General features: G+C 37.3%; 1 protein-coding gene across 1 annotated transcript in view; it reads left to right on the forward strand.

Annotated features, from left to right (window-relative positions):
• Nucleotides 1-8,749: 8,749 nt before the first annotated feature.
• Nucleotides 8,750-13,551, forward strand: part of LOC120168479 (sorbitol dehydrogenase) — a 29,401-nt gene continuing 24,599 nt past the window's right edge. The window contains exons 1-2 of the mRNA XM_039177102.1: nucleotides 8,750-8,755; nucleotides 10,265-10,271. The gene's annotated coding sequence lies outside the window, so the exon portion shown is untranslated. The remainder of the gene's footprint in view (nucleotides 8,756-10,264; nucleotides 10,272-13,551) is intronic.

Here is a 13,551-nt window from a genome sequence, read left to right on the forward strand (position 1 = left end):
TAAATAGTAGGTTTTATTATGTGAAAATAGGTTGGCATGTAAACAAAGTCGGTAAATTAAGTATTTATGCTCTGGTCGAGTTTTGTAATGTTTTAAATGTATTTATGTAAATGTAAATGCATAGTAATGAACGGTTAAATTTCTACGAGTTTTATGAATGTTTTACGAAAGAACTGTAGCAGTGCATCGATACACTGTAGCACTGCATCGATACACAATTTATATTCAAAATTTTTCACTATTCACATTACTGTTTAAGGTACTGTTCATACGGTATAGTATTGTTCATAAATACGTTTTTGCCTTAAATTTTTATAATGATGCATAATTTAATAGTATTTTATTGTATTTTCTTAATATAAGTCCAAAGGTTAAGTATTTTGTTAAGAATTTTGTTTTAAAAAGTTAATGTGATAACTCGGACTCGTATTCGGATCGGGTATGGGTTGGGGTGTTACATTTAATGGTATCAGAGCTACGGTTCAGTCGATTCTTGGCATAAATCGAAGTCTATAGGGTATTATAATGTATACATGCCAATAAAATAGTGAAAACTTCTAATCTGGTGTAATATGGAGTATGATGTTTTGCTAATAGAATGATATGTTTATTCTTATTAGATGTACAGACATGATAGTTATAGAAGTGAAGCGGGAGATGATCGGCCTGCTGAAAACAGTAATTCACCTACCCTGGCCAGGCAAGGTGAAGAACAGGCACCTTCTGGAGTGCCTTTAGATGATCAAGATATGTTCTTTAGAATGTTAGATGCAGTATTGACCCGTTTCTAACCTCCTGCTCCATCAACTCCTATATTAAATGTAGCAAAGGAGTTAAGAGGATTAGGAGCTCCCTAATTTAAGGGAGAAGCTGAGGAAGGTTCGGTTACGGCGATTCTTTGGTTAAATGATTTGAAAATCATGTTAGATGGTTTTCACTGTTCTGATGTGGAGAAGTTGGATGGAACTGTGTCTTTACTTAGAGGACAAGCTAGAATATGGTAGACGAATGTCACCATGAGGATGTCAAGTGATCAAGTAACTTGGTTTATGTTCTTGGAAGAGTTTAAGCACAAATACATTGGAGACCAATTCATCAGGCAAATGAAGCAATAGTTTATGAATTTGAAACAGATGAATCGCTCTGTATATGAATACGAATGTGAGTTTAATAAACTGAGTCGGTTTGCTTCGGAGCTTGTTAATACGGAGAAAGATGCTTGTGAATGGTTTGTGGAGGGCTTGCGTCCTAGATTGAAAGAGATGTTGATAGTACCAAACTTGTCCTCATTCCAAGAGGCGATTAATCGTGCTAAAGCCCTTGAAAGAGCTCATAATGAGAGATTTGGGGACTCAAGAGTTCAGACATCCAAGAGAACTAGTGCTTCTGCAAGAGGAGCAAGTTATATGAGAGCTCGACAGACGCAATCAGTGGGATATGGTATTGTGAGATCAACTTTGGGTCAAGCAAGAAAGTGTCAGCATTGTGGGAAAAATCATTTTAGAACCTATTGAATGGCTTCTGGAGTCTATTTTCGATGCGGAGATGCCGGACATTTTATTTGGGATTGCCCATTAATGGTTGTTGAGGCGGCACCATCTGAAAGAAATGTTTCTGCCTCACAACGAGGATGAGGAAGAGGTAGAGGGAGGAATCAATCTGAATCCTCTGCACAACCTGAAATTCTCTCTACTGTACGTGTATATAATTTAAAAATAAGTGAGGACCATGATGATCCCGATGTTATAGCAGGTACTTTCCAATTGTATGATAAATTAGTATTGGTGTTGATTGATCCGAGTTCTAATTATTCTTATATTACAGTAAATTAGTGAAGAAATTAAGAATCCCATTAGAAACTACGAGTAATGAGGTGATAGTAACTAACCTTTTAGGGCACAGTGCTCGGGTAAATAAGGTTTGTAAGGGATGTCCTATAAGGATTCAGGGAATTGAATTTCCTGCTAAACTGATGGAACTACCCTTTGATGAATTCGAAGTGATTCTGGGAATGGATTGGTTGTTTCGTTATTATGGGAATATTGATTGTAGATTGAAAAAAGTAACTCTGAAGAGTCCAGAAGGGATAGAAGTAAAGATGATTAGTGAAAGGACTAATCCTTTAGCAAATGTAATATCGGCAATGACAGCAAAAAAGTATATGATACAAGGATGTCAAGGTTTTCTTGCAAATATAGTAGATACAAGAGTTAAAGAGAAAATGTTATATGAGATTCTGATAGTCAGAGAATTCCATGATGTGTTCCCTATTGAGTTACCAGGATTACCTCCAGATAGAGAAGTAGAGTTTCAAATTGAAGTCATGCCGGGAATAGCTCCTATTGCAATGGCACCTTACCGTATGGCTCCAAAAGAATTACAAGAATTAAAGAAGCAATTGCAAGAGTTGTTAGAGAAGGGATTTATTCGACCAAGTGTGTCACCATGGGGAGCTCCAGTGTTATTTGTTAAGAAGAATGATGGTTCAATACATCTCTAAATTGACTATCGACAGCCCAATATAACATAATCAAGATTGACACACTTGGTTATCATCAACTCTTGCTAGAATTGACAACTTTTTCGATCAGTTAAAAGGAGCTTCAGTATTTTCGAAGATTGACTTACGTTCTGGTTATCATCAATTAAAGATTCAAGATAAAAATATTCTGAAGACATCTTTTCGAACGAGATATGGACATTATGAATTCATCGTGATGCCATTTGGAGTGACAAATGCACCTGCTACTTTCATGGACCTCATGAACAGGATTTTTCAGCCCTGTTTGGACTAGTTTGTTGTTGTCTTTATTGATGACATACTGGTGTACTCGAAATCATATGAAGAGCATAGCGCGCATCTCAGGATAGTCTTGAAAATTCTCAGGGATAAGAAGCTTTATGCTAAACTGTCCAAATGTGAATTTTGGTTAAATGAAGTAATTTTCTTAGGGCATGTGATCTCTACAGATGGGATTAGGGTAGACCCTCAAAAGATAAAAGCTATAATGGACTAGGAAGTTCCAAAGAATGTATCGGAAGTTCAGAGTTTCCTTGGGCTTGCAGGTTATTATCGAAGATTTGTTAAGAATTTTTCAATGATAGTGTTACCGTTAACAAATCTGATGAGAAATAACGTACTATTTGTCTGGACTTCGGAATGCCAAGAAAGTTTTGAAGCTTTAAATAAAATTTTGACAGAAGCTCTTGTATTAGTTCAACCTAAATCAGGTAAGAATTTTGTGGTATACAGTGATGCGTCCCATAATGGGTTGGGATGTGTATTAATGCAAGAAGGGAAAGTGATGGCGTATGCATCCAAACAATTGAAACCGCATGAAAAGAACTATCCAACTCATGATTTGGAAATGGTTGCTATAGTGCTTGCTCTCAAGATTTGGTGTCACTACCTTTACAGAGAACATTGTTACTTGTATACGGATCATAAGAGCTTGAAGTATCTGATGACTCAAAAAGAACTTAATTTGAGGCAAAGGAGATGGGTTGAGTTCTTAAAAGATTATGATGTAATAATTGACTACCATCCCGAAAAGGCTAACGTGGTAGCAGATACTTTGAGCAGGAAAACGTTTGTAGCTTTATGAGCCATGGACGCAAGATTATCTTTAATTGGAGATGGTGTTCTATGTGCAGAGTTAAAGCTTAAAACAACGTGGTTGGATCAAATTGGAGAATTACAAAGTAAAGATGAAATGTGTTTGAAAAGAATAGAGCAAGTAAAGAATGGAGAAATTAAAGATTTTGAGGTTAAGTCAGATGGGAAATTGTATTATAAAGGAATAATGGTGATACCAGACGATGAAGAATTGAAGAAAGATCTATTGACAAAGGCTCATTGTAGTCCATTGACGATGCATCCAGGTGGAACCAAGATGTATATGGATTTAAAGGATCCGTGTTGGTGGTCAGGAAATTCAGTATGCGTAATTTTTGATCGATTGACTAAGTCAGCGTATTTTCTTCTGGTTAGAACAGATTTCTCTATGGAAAAGTATGCAGAGTTGTATATTAGAGAAATTATTAGATTACATGGAGTGCCTATTTCTATAGTTTTTGAGAGAGACCCTCGATTTACTTCGAGATTCTAGAAATTCCTACATGGAGCATTAGGAACTCGCCTAAACTTTAGTACGGCTTTTCATCCTCAAACTGACGGGAAATCAGAAAGGACTATTCAAATCTTGGAGGATATGTTGAGAGCATGTGCAATTGAATTCAAAGGGTCATGGGAAAAGTATTTACCATTGGTAGAATTCGCTTACAACAATAGTTATCAGTCTAGTATTAAGATGGCACCCTATGAGGCTTTATATGGAAACAAAATCTCGTACGCCATTAAACTGGTGTGAGCTCAAAGATCGAAGTGTTCTTGGTCCAGATTTGATTCAAGATGTGGAAGAGAAAGTTTGAGAAATTCAACATAATCTCAAAGTGGCATTTGATCGAAAAAAGTCATATTCTGATCTTAAACGAAAAGAGATTGTATTTAAAGTTGGAGATAAAGTTTTCTTGAAAGTATCTCCCTTGAAGAAAGTATTACGATTTGGTCGGAAAGGAAAGTTGAGTCCTAGATTTATTGGACCTTGTGAGATTCTAAAGAGAGTAGGTCCTGTGGTATATCAACTAGCTTTGCCACCTGAAATGGAAAAGATACATGATGTCTTTCACGTTTCAATGCTTCAGAGATATAGATCTGATCCCTCTCATATTGTAACACCAGAAAAGATTGAGGTTCAACCTGACCTGACTTATGAAGAAGAACTGGTACAAATATTAGCTCACGAGGTGAAACAACTGAGGAATAAGACTATTCCTTTGGTCAAAGTTCTATGGAGAAATCACAAGATAGAGGGAGCAACGTGGGAACGTGAAGAGGATATGCGGCATCAGTACCCCCATTTGTTCATGTAATGAAAATTTGAGGACGAATTTTTTTAAAGGGGAGATTTATAACATCCTCAATACCGGGTTAGTGACAAAAGTATGAAATTTAAGAATTTAGTGATCAAATTAAATAAATTGAAAAGTGAAGGAATTAATTGAAATGTATTGTGTAGGATGAATTAATAAGTGAAGGAGAAGTAAAAGGGTAAAAGGGTCATTCAGGAAATAAAAGAATAAAATAATAGTTAGTGGGTATTATAATATCCATGTGAAATAAAATTTAGAAGATAAGTTTCCAGAGACATATCTTCTTCATCATCTTCTTCTCCCAAACGTGAAGCACCCAAGCTCAAGGTAAGTTTGATTTCTTTTGGTTAATCCTTCAAATTAAAGCATGGTTTTGATTCATGAAGCTTTAGGAAAGGTGATGGAGATGGAAAAGATCATAAAAACTCAAAGATTTGTAAGTTATGAAGGATTAAAGATAAGAAGTGGATAAGTGAAATTTTGAATAAGGATGTAAAAATGGATTTAGATGTTGAATTTGACTTGTCATGGGTGTGAATAATAAGTTATAAGTGTTAGAATTAAGTTTGGATAACATGGAAAATTTGGTATGATTCTTAGCCTTAAGAATTTGGATGAAATATGGGAGATTATAAAGTGTTAGAATGATAGAAATTAGTTAAAGTTGTTATAGATGAGTTTAGTAGCATAATAAGGATTTTATACATGAAAATTTGGGTGAAGTATTAATGAATTTCGGGGGAAATAGCCTATTTTGGACAGGTGCATCGATACACTATGAATGGGTATAGATGTACTAAGATCAATTTTGAAGGTGCATCGATGCATTGAGTAGTGCATCGATGCATGAATATTTCGAAGCTATTCACTCCTAAAGAAAATTAGGAATATGAGTTTATTAAATTCGTTTAAGTTAATAGCATTGAATTATAAGGTTTAGGCTCCTGATAATCATCTTGAAATTATATTTATGTAGATATTGAGCCTAAACGAGTTCTGGAACAAGTGACAAGTAAGATCGATCGAGGAAAAGGCAAAGAGATATATGTGAGTGCATATGCATAGCATGAATATAGTAGTATATTCAGTTCTAGACTTGTGATAAGTCTAGATTCTATATTTTGATACATGATCACATTTCATATTATGATACATGACATGAATTCATATTATATGCATTATGTGACATGAATATGCAGGAAAAGTTATATGAGATATATGATAAAGGTATGGAAAATGATATGTATATGTGATAAAGGTATGAAAATAATATGTCTACGCGATATAAACTATGTGAATTGTGAAAGCCCATGTTATGTAGATGAGAAATATAGGCATAGTTGGCATGCCAAGAGTAGAGGGTTTACGCGGTCCTTCTGGAAAAATTATACGTGGTCTTTTGGGACATATATGTATTCTTTGGAACATGTATGAGGTGTTTTGACAAACCTAATTTATTCTTGGTATATGTATATGGTTCTTAAGGAATTTCTATGTTGTCCTTAGGGACATATTATATGGCACTACGGTGCAATTCTACGTGGCACTTTGGTGCAATTTATACGAGTTGTGGTGACAGTATTTGTGCACAACCTCACAGTACTCACATACCTCGGGTTCTCAGTATTGTATCATGGGCTATTGAACCTCTTGAACTTATTACATGAATTCATGAGGGTTAATTTGATGAGATTATTGGTAAGATACATTGTTATGCAGATTACATGGATTGCATAGATGATTTCATTACATTTCATCTTATTATGGCATCATTATTATATTTCATTTTTATTATTATTATGCCTCACTAAGTCGATGACTTAGCGTGTAAGTTTTTTTTTACACGTAGGTACCGAAAAGCAGAGAAATCCATAATAAGCTCAACAAAACAACATAACTCCACTTGAAGGTCAGTTCAGAAGTAGATTAAATAGTAGGATTTATTATGTGAAAATAGGTTGGCATGTAAACAAAGTCGGTAAATTAAATATTTATGCTCTGATCGAGTATTGTAATGTTTTAATCGTATTTATGTAAATATAAATGCATAGTAATGAACGATTAAATTTTTATGAGTTTTATGAACGTTTTACGAAAGTTACTGCAACAGTACTATAGCAGTGCATCGATGCACTGTAGCAATGCATCGATACACAATTTATATTCGAAATTTTTCACTGTTCACGGTACTGTTTATAAATACGTTTTTGCCTTAAATTTTTATAATGAAGCATAATTTAATAGTATTTTATTTTATTTTCTTAGTATAAGTCCAAAGATTATGTATTTTGTTAAGAATTTTATTTTAAAAAGTCAATGTGACATCTCGGACTCGTATTCGGGTCGGGTACAGGTTGAGGTGTTACAACAAGTTTGGGGGAGAAAACTCCAACAGTTTTCTCCATCACATAACACAACCAGAGGTTCGAACTGAATTTGTTGAATGAGTAGAAACACCTAAAGAGAAGGAAAGAACTGAAAGTGCATTAACGCATCACTCAAACAATGAAAAATTCATGGCTGAGGCCAGAAATTTTTCAACAACAACAGTAGACAATGTGAGACCTCCACCACCATTCCCTCAACGGTTGAAGAAGCATGATGATGATATCCAGTTTAAGAAATTTGTTGATGTTTTGGATCAATTGCGTATTAATGTGCCTTTACTTTAAGCCATCGAGCAAATACCTTCCTATGCCAAGTTTCTTAAAGACATTGTTACGAAGAAACAGAAGGTAGAGCGTATTGCCACGGCAACAGAAATCTGTTCAGCAGTGAACAAACTCCCACCAAAAAAAACCCTGGCAGCTTTATAATACCATGCTCAATTGGTAGTAACTTCATAGGACGAGCTCTTGTTGATTTGGGATCAAGTGTGAACTTGATACCAAAGTCCATATTTATGAAAATAGACGGGTATCACGCCTACCCAACCTCAGTCATCTTACAGCTAGTCGATCGGTCATATGTACGGCCATAGGGTAGAATAGAGGATGTCATCTTAAAGGTGGATAAATTATTCTTTCCAGTTGATTTCCTTATCCTAGATTATGAAGCCGATGAAAATGCCCCGATCATTCTGGGACGACCATTTTTAGCCACTGGGAGAATCCTAATAGATTGTGAAAAATGAGAGTTCACAATGTGAGTAAGAGAGAAAAATGTCACCATCAATGTATTCAATTCCATGAAATATGTGGATAATTCAAAAGAGTGCCAACGCATTAGAGAAGTAGAGGAGAAAACAATCCTATGACAAGGTGAATCTCGACGACTCGATGAATACATCGCTTTGTATCATGACCCTACAACCGAGATGCACGAACCAAATACATTTGGCTCAAGCGAATTAAACTCAGAAGAGGAATCAGAATTTCATGGCCCTAACAACAAAAATCTGAACAATGAACGCCCTGCAATTGACACCAATGCATGATACGGAAGAGAGAAAAAGGATCAATCGAGACTTCTTCATAATTGATCAGGTATGAAATTCGAACCCTTAGAATATGATGAAGTAAAGTCTCAAAAGTCATCCTTGCAACATGCACCGAAACTGGAACTTAAACCTTTACCATCACATTTGAAATATGCTTATCTAGGAGTTGATGAAACTCTACCAGTTATAATTTCTACCAACCTAACCTCCGAGCAGGAGAATAGTTTGTTGAATGTTTTGTCACAGTACAGAAAAGCTCTCGGATGGACAATGGCATACTTGAAGGGAATCAGTCCGACTATATGCATGCACAAAATTAACCTTGAAGATGGCCATAGCACTTCGGTCGAACCTCAAAGAAGACTCAATCCAATCATGAAGAAGGTACTCATGAAGGAAATCATAAAATGGTTGGACGCGGGAGTAATATATCCTATATTCGATAGTTCATGGGTAATCCAGGTACAATGTGTGCCAAAGAAAGGTGGTGTGACCATAATTAAAAGTGAACATGACGAACTCTTCACCACGAGAACAGTCAAGGGCTGGCGCATATGCATGGATTATAGGAAGCTCAATAAAGCCACAAAGAATGACCATTTTCCCCTCCCCTTTTTCAACCAAATACTTGATAGATTAGCGGCAAAAGCATTTTACTGCTTTTTCGATGGATATTCAGGGTATAACCAAAAAGCCATAGCACCGGAGGATCAAGAGAAAATAACTTTCACATGTCCGTATGGCACCTATGCATTTAGAAGAATGATGTTTGGATTATGAAACGCTCCAGCTACATTCCAAAGATGCATGATGTCAATATTTTCATATATGGTAGAATAATGCATGGAAATATTTATGGATGATTTCTCCGTCTCGGATGATGATTTTAACCGATGCCTAGGCAATTTATCTAAGGTACTGAAATGATGTGAAGAAGCCAACCTAGTGCTGAATTGGGAGAAATGCCATTTTATGGTGATCAAAGGAATAGTGTTAGATCATAAAATTTCATGTCGAGGCATTGAAGTCGATAAAGCCAAGGTGGACATAATTGCAAACCTACACCCACCCACCCACCAATGTGCGAGGTGTACGCAGTTTCCTTGGACATGCAAGCTTCTACAGGCGGTCCATAAAAGATTTTTCTCAAATTTCTAAACCCTTATGTATTTTGCTTCAACAAAATCATCCATTTGAATTTACTAATGATTGTTTGAATGCCATCATAGATTTGAGAAAACGCTTTCGGTAGCACCAGTCGTGATCCCACCAGATTGGAATGAACCATTTAAACTCATGTGCGATGCCAGTGACTATGCAGTCGGAGCGGTGCTAGGGCAATGAAAAAGTAAAATCTTTCATGTCATATATTATGCGAGTCGTACTCTTAATGATGCACAAATAAACTATACCACCACTGAAAAAGAACTTTTAGAAGTAGTATTTGCATTCGATAAGTTTAGGCAATACCTAATAGGCACTAAGGTAATTGGGCATACATATCACTCAGCCATTAAATATCTGATTAATAAAAAAGATACGAAACCTAGACTAATTTGATGTATATTATTACTACAAGAGTTCGATTTAGATATTAAGAATAGAAAATGTATAGAGAATCAAGTGGCAGACCATTTGTCTAGGCTAATAAAAAATTTGATTATCTTGATACAACAGAAATTAAAGAGGATTTCCCTGATGAGAAAATATTATTTGTCACGGTTGCGCCGTGGTATGTTGACATTGTTAACTTTCTTGTTAGTGGTATTGTTCCTCCTGATTTATCTAGCCAGGGCAGAAAGAAGTTTCGACATGATGTGCGACATTACTACTGGGATGAACCGTTTCTATTCAAGCAATGCAGAGACCAAATAATTCGAAGATGCATTCCAGAAGAAGAGCTGAAAGATATTCTACACCAATGCCACTCGTCACTATATGGAGGGCATTTCGGTGGAATGAGAACAGCAGCTAAGGTGCTTCAATCTGGATTTTATTGGCCATCCTTATTCAAGGATGCGCATGAATTTTATAAGTCATGTGATAGATGCCAACGAACAGGAAACATATCAAAAAGGCATGAGATGCCATGGAAAAATATCCTGGAAATTAAACTCTTCGACGTATGGGGAATAGACTTCATGGGACCCTTTCCCACATCTTTCGGAGATTTGTACATCCTCTTGGCCGTAGACTATGTATCAAAGTAGGTTGAGGCCATCGCAATATCTAAAAATGATTTCAAAACGATGCTAAAGTTTCTGCACAAAAATATATTCACCCGATTTGGAACACCATGAGTTATCATCAACGATGAAGGCACTCATTTTGATAATAAATTGATTGCTAAGGCACTGAAGCGATATGGAGTACGACATAGGATTGATATGGCATATCACCCTCAAATGAATGGACAAGCCGAAGTGTCTAACCGAGAAATTAAACAGATCCTTGAGAAAGTGGTCAACCCAAATCGAAATGACTGATCACCAAAGCTAGATGAAGCACTATAGGCTTACTGCACAGCATTCAAGACACCATTGGGAATGTCACCATTCAAACTGGTCTATGGAAAAGAATATCATATTCCTGTTGAATTAGAACATAAAGCCTATTGGGCCATCAAAAAGCTAAACATGAATGCTCAGCTTGCTGGAGAAAGAAGACTCTTGGAACTGAACGAGATCGATGAATTCAGAGCACGCATATGAGAATGCCCGCCTATACAAGGAGAAAACAAAACGATGGCATGACAGAAAAATATTGCCGAGGTAATTCTATTCTAGACAACAAGTACTGCTCTACAATTCACGTCTTAAGTTATTCCTAGGCAAGTTGAAATCATGATGGTCAGTATCATTCATCGTACGCCAAGTCTATGACAATGGAGCAATTGAAATCCAGAACCAAAACGATGATTCCATCTTTAAGGTGAACGGGCAGAGACTCAAGGAGTACAAAGGAGCCCCAGTCATCCGCGACAAATCGGTATCGTTGGCACATGATGCCCAAGAGTTTGCTTTACTTTCTTGAACAAATCTCGTTGCCTAGGCAACGAAAAATTAAATTCTGTATATAAATAAATTAAGTTATTTTCTGCTTTCATTATCTGTTTTATTTTAATATTTTTATTTTATTGTAGGCAAGCAATTAACACGTGGCTGCATAGGGAGTTAGAGCATGCATGAGAAGAAAACAAACCCTATGACACATAGTTTTGGTGGCAGAATAAAGAGGGAAAGATATCTTTTCCCCCACGTTATGTCCAATCATATATTTCTCATTAATGCAAAAATCTTTTCCCTCCAAGAAAGGACAAAACTATCCCGAAACCACCCATTACTTTCCAAAGTAACAATCTGCCCAACTTCTTCTTCTTCATCATGCATAACTCTCTCTTCACTAAGCAAGAAAATGTTTTCCCATCACCAGCATTGATTTCAACCAAGAACAATGGTAATAACAAGGAAAGCCCCAACACAGAGTTTTGAACGTTTCCAAACAGCAGAAGCACGCTTTAAAATTTTCAGAAACGTCAAGTATATCTGGAAGATGGATTCGTTTTCCCAGCCGCGGATGAGGAACCGTTTGGATCGGAAGTGATGGATGTGATAAAAACATAACTGGGAAAAGTTTGATCATCATCCCAACACCGTAGCACCGGTGTTGGTATGGGAATTATACGCCCATCTCGAGGACCTGTCTATCCAAACAATTTATGTTCGAGGAAAGCTCATTCGATTTTCCCCCTTTGCACTCAACCGATACTTTAAGTTGGGAAAAGTGAAGGAGTAGTATAAGAAATTTGTGGTTGAGGTCGATCAAGAAACGTATGACGGAGTACTACAGGATTTATGCTTTGGGTGGGCCAAGTTTGAAGGAAATGCCCCAATGAGGAAACGAGTAGATCGCCGAGCACTAAAACAGCATGTGAAGTTATGGAATCACTTTCTCAAAGGCAAGCTGATGCCAACATCCCACAACACCACTGTCCTCGTGAAGAGATCGATGCTCTTGCACTCGATCATATACGGGAGGAAGATCGATGTTGGAGAACTCATCTTCGAGCATATCCATGAATGTACTAAGAGGAACCAAGGTAACCTACTGTTTCCAAAACTTGATAATCGCTCTGTGCAAGAAGAAGAAAGTTCCTGAGGAGCACTTTAAGGATTTCATTAAATCCAAGAAGGGCGTCAACAAGAAGAAGGTATCCGAGTTGATGAGTTTCAATGACGACGATCCTCATAAAGGTTTGGAGCGGGGAACAAAATTGGTTGTCGCGGCTATAATGGTTGTTGTGGTCATGCACACTCAAGAAATGCATGAAAAGATTGGGCGCCTGGAGGACCACATGGAAATTTACTTTGAGTATGTCAAGGCTAGGGACATGCAACTCAACGCCTTCTTCAAGGAGTTGCTCCCGAACACTGACACCAGATTACCGACCTTCCCCAGTGTCATCCTCAAATACAATACGGGCGACAGAACATTCCATGCCTCGACATCACATATCCCTCCAGAAGTTCCCCTAGAAGTTCCCACTGATGTGCCACCTCTAGCCACCCATATCCCACCCGTACCAGAGGAAAGCCAAGGCGACACAAAAGAGTTCATTAGCTCCTCATATTTTCAACCACCGAGAGCATTGATGATACACCACCCCACTTCTTCACTAACGAAGATTTCACACCAGCATCGAAGCAACCCGAGCACGGCCCTATCCATTCTCCTCTCCGTCAAGCTACACCAGTCCCAACAGCAGACCTTAGTCCAGCACAACCAACTCCAACTACCGAGAAGTTAACTCCAACTACCGAGCAGTCAACTCCAGCACACGCCTCGTCCAGCAAGAAGTGCTACAAGAAAACGACAAGACATATACTTCAGCCATCTCCCTTTCCAGCAGCAGTAGACTCGGGATCTGAGAGTCCCTCTTCTCCCAAATGACGTCGAATGAGGGCGTCCAACCAAGCCACCCCACCACAATGAGTTTCTATTTTATTTTTAGTTTTTCTTTTTCGCATCTGCATATAGATTCATATAGTTTTAATTTCATGCATTGAGGATAATGCATCCCTCAAGCTTGGGGGAGGTATTATACCATATTCTACCATACTTTGTTAGAAAGCAGTTGATGATAATTGGTTGAAAATTTTGATTGTCATGACATAAGCAGG

This window comes from Hibiscus syriacus, unplaced genomic scaffold (genome assembly GCF_006381635.1).
Source record: "Hibiscus syriacus cultivar Baekdansim isolate YM2019G1 unplaced genomic scaffold, ASM638163v2 tig00003041_pilon, whole genome shotgun sequence".
Classification (NCBI taxonomy): domain Eukaryota; kingdom Viridiplantae; phylum Streptophyta; class Magnoliopsida; order Malvales; family Malvaceae; genus Hibiscus; species Hibiscus syriacus.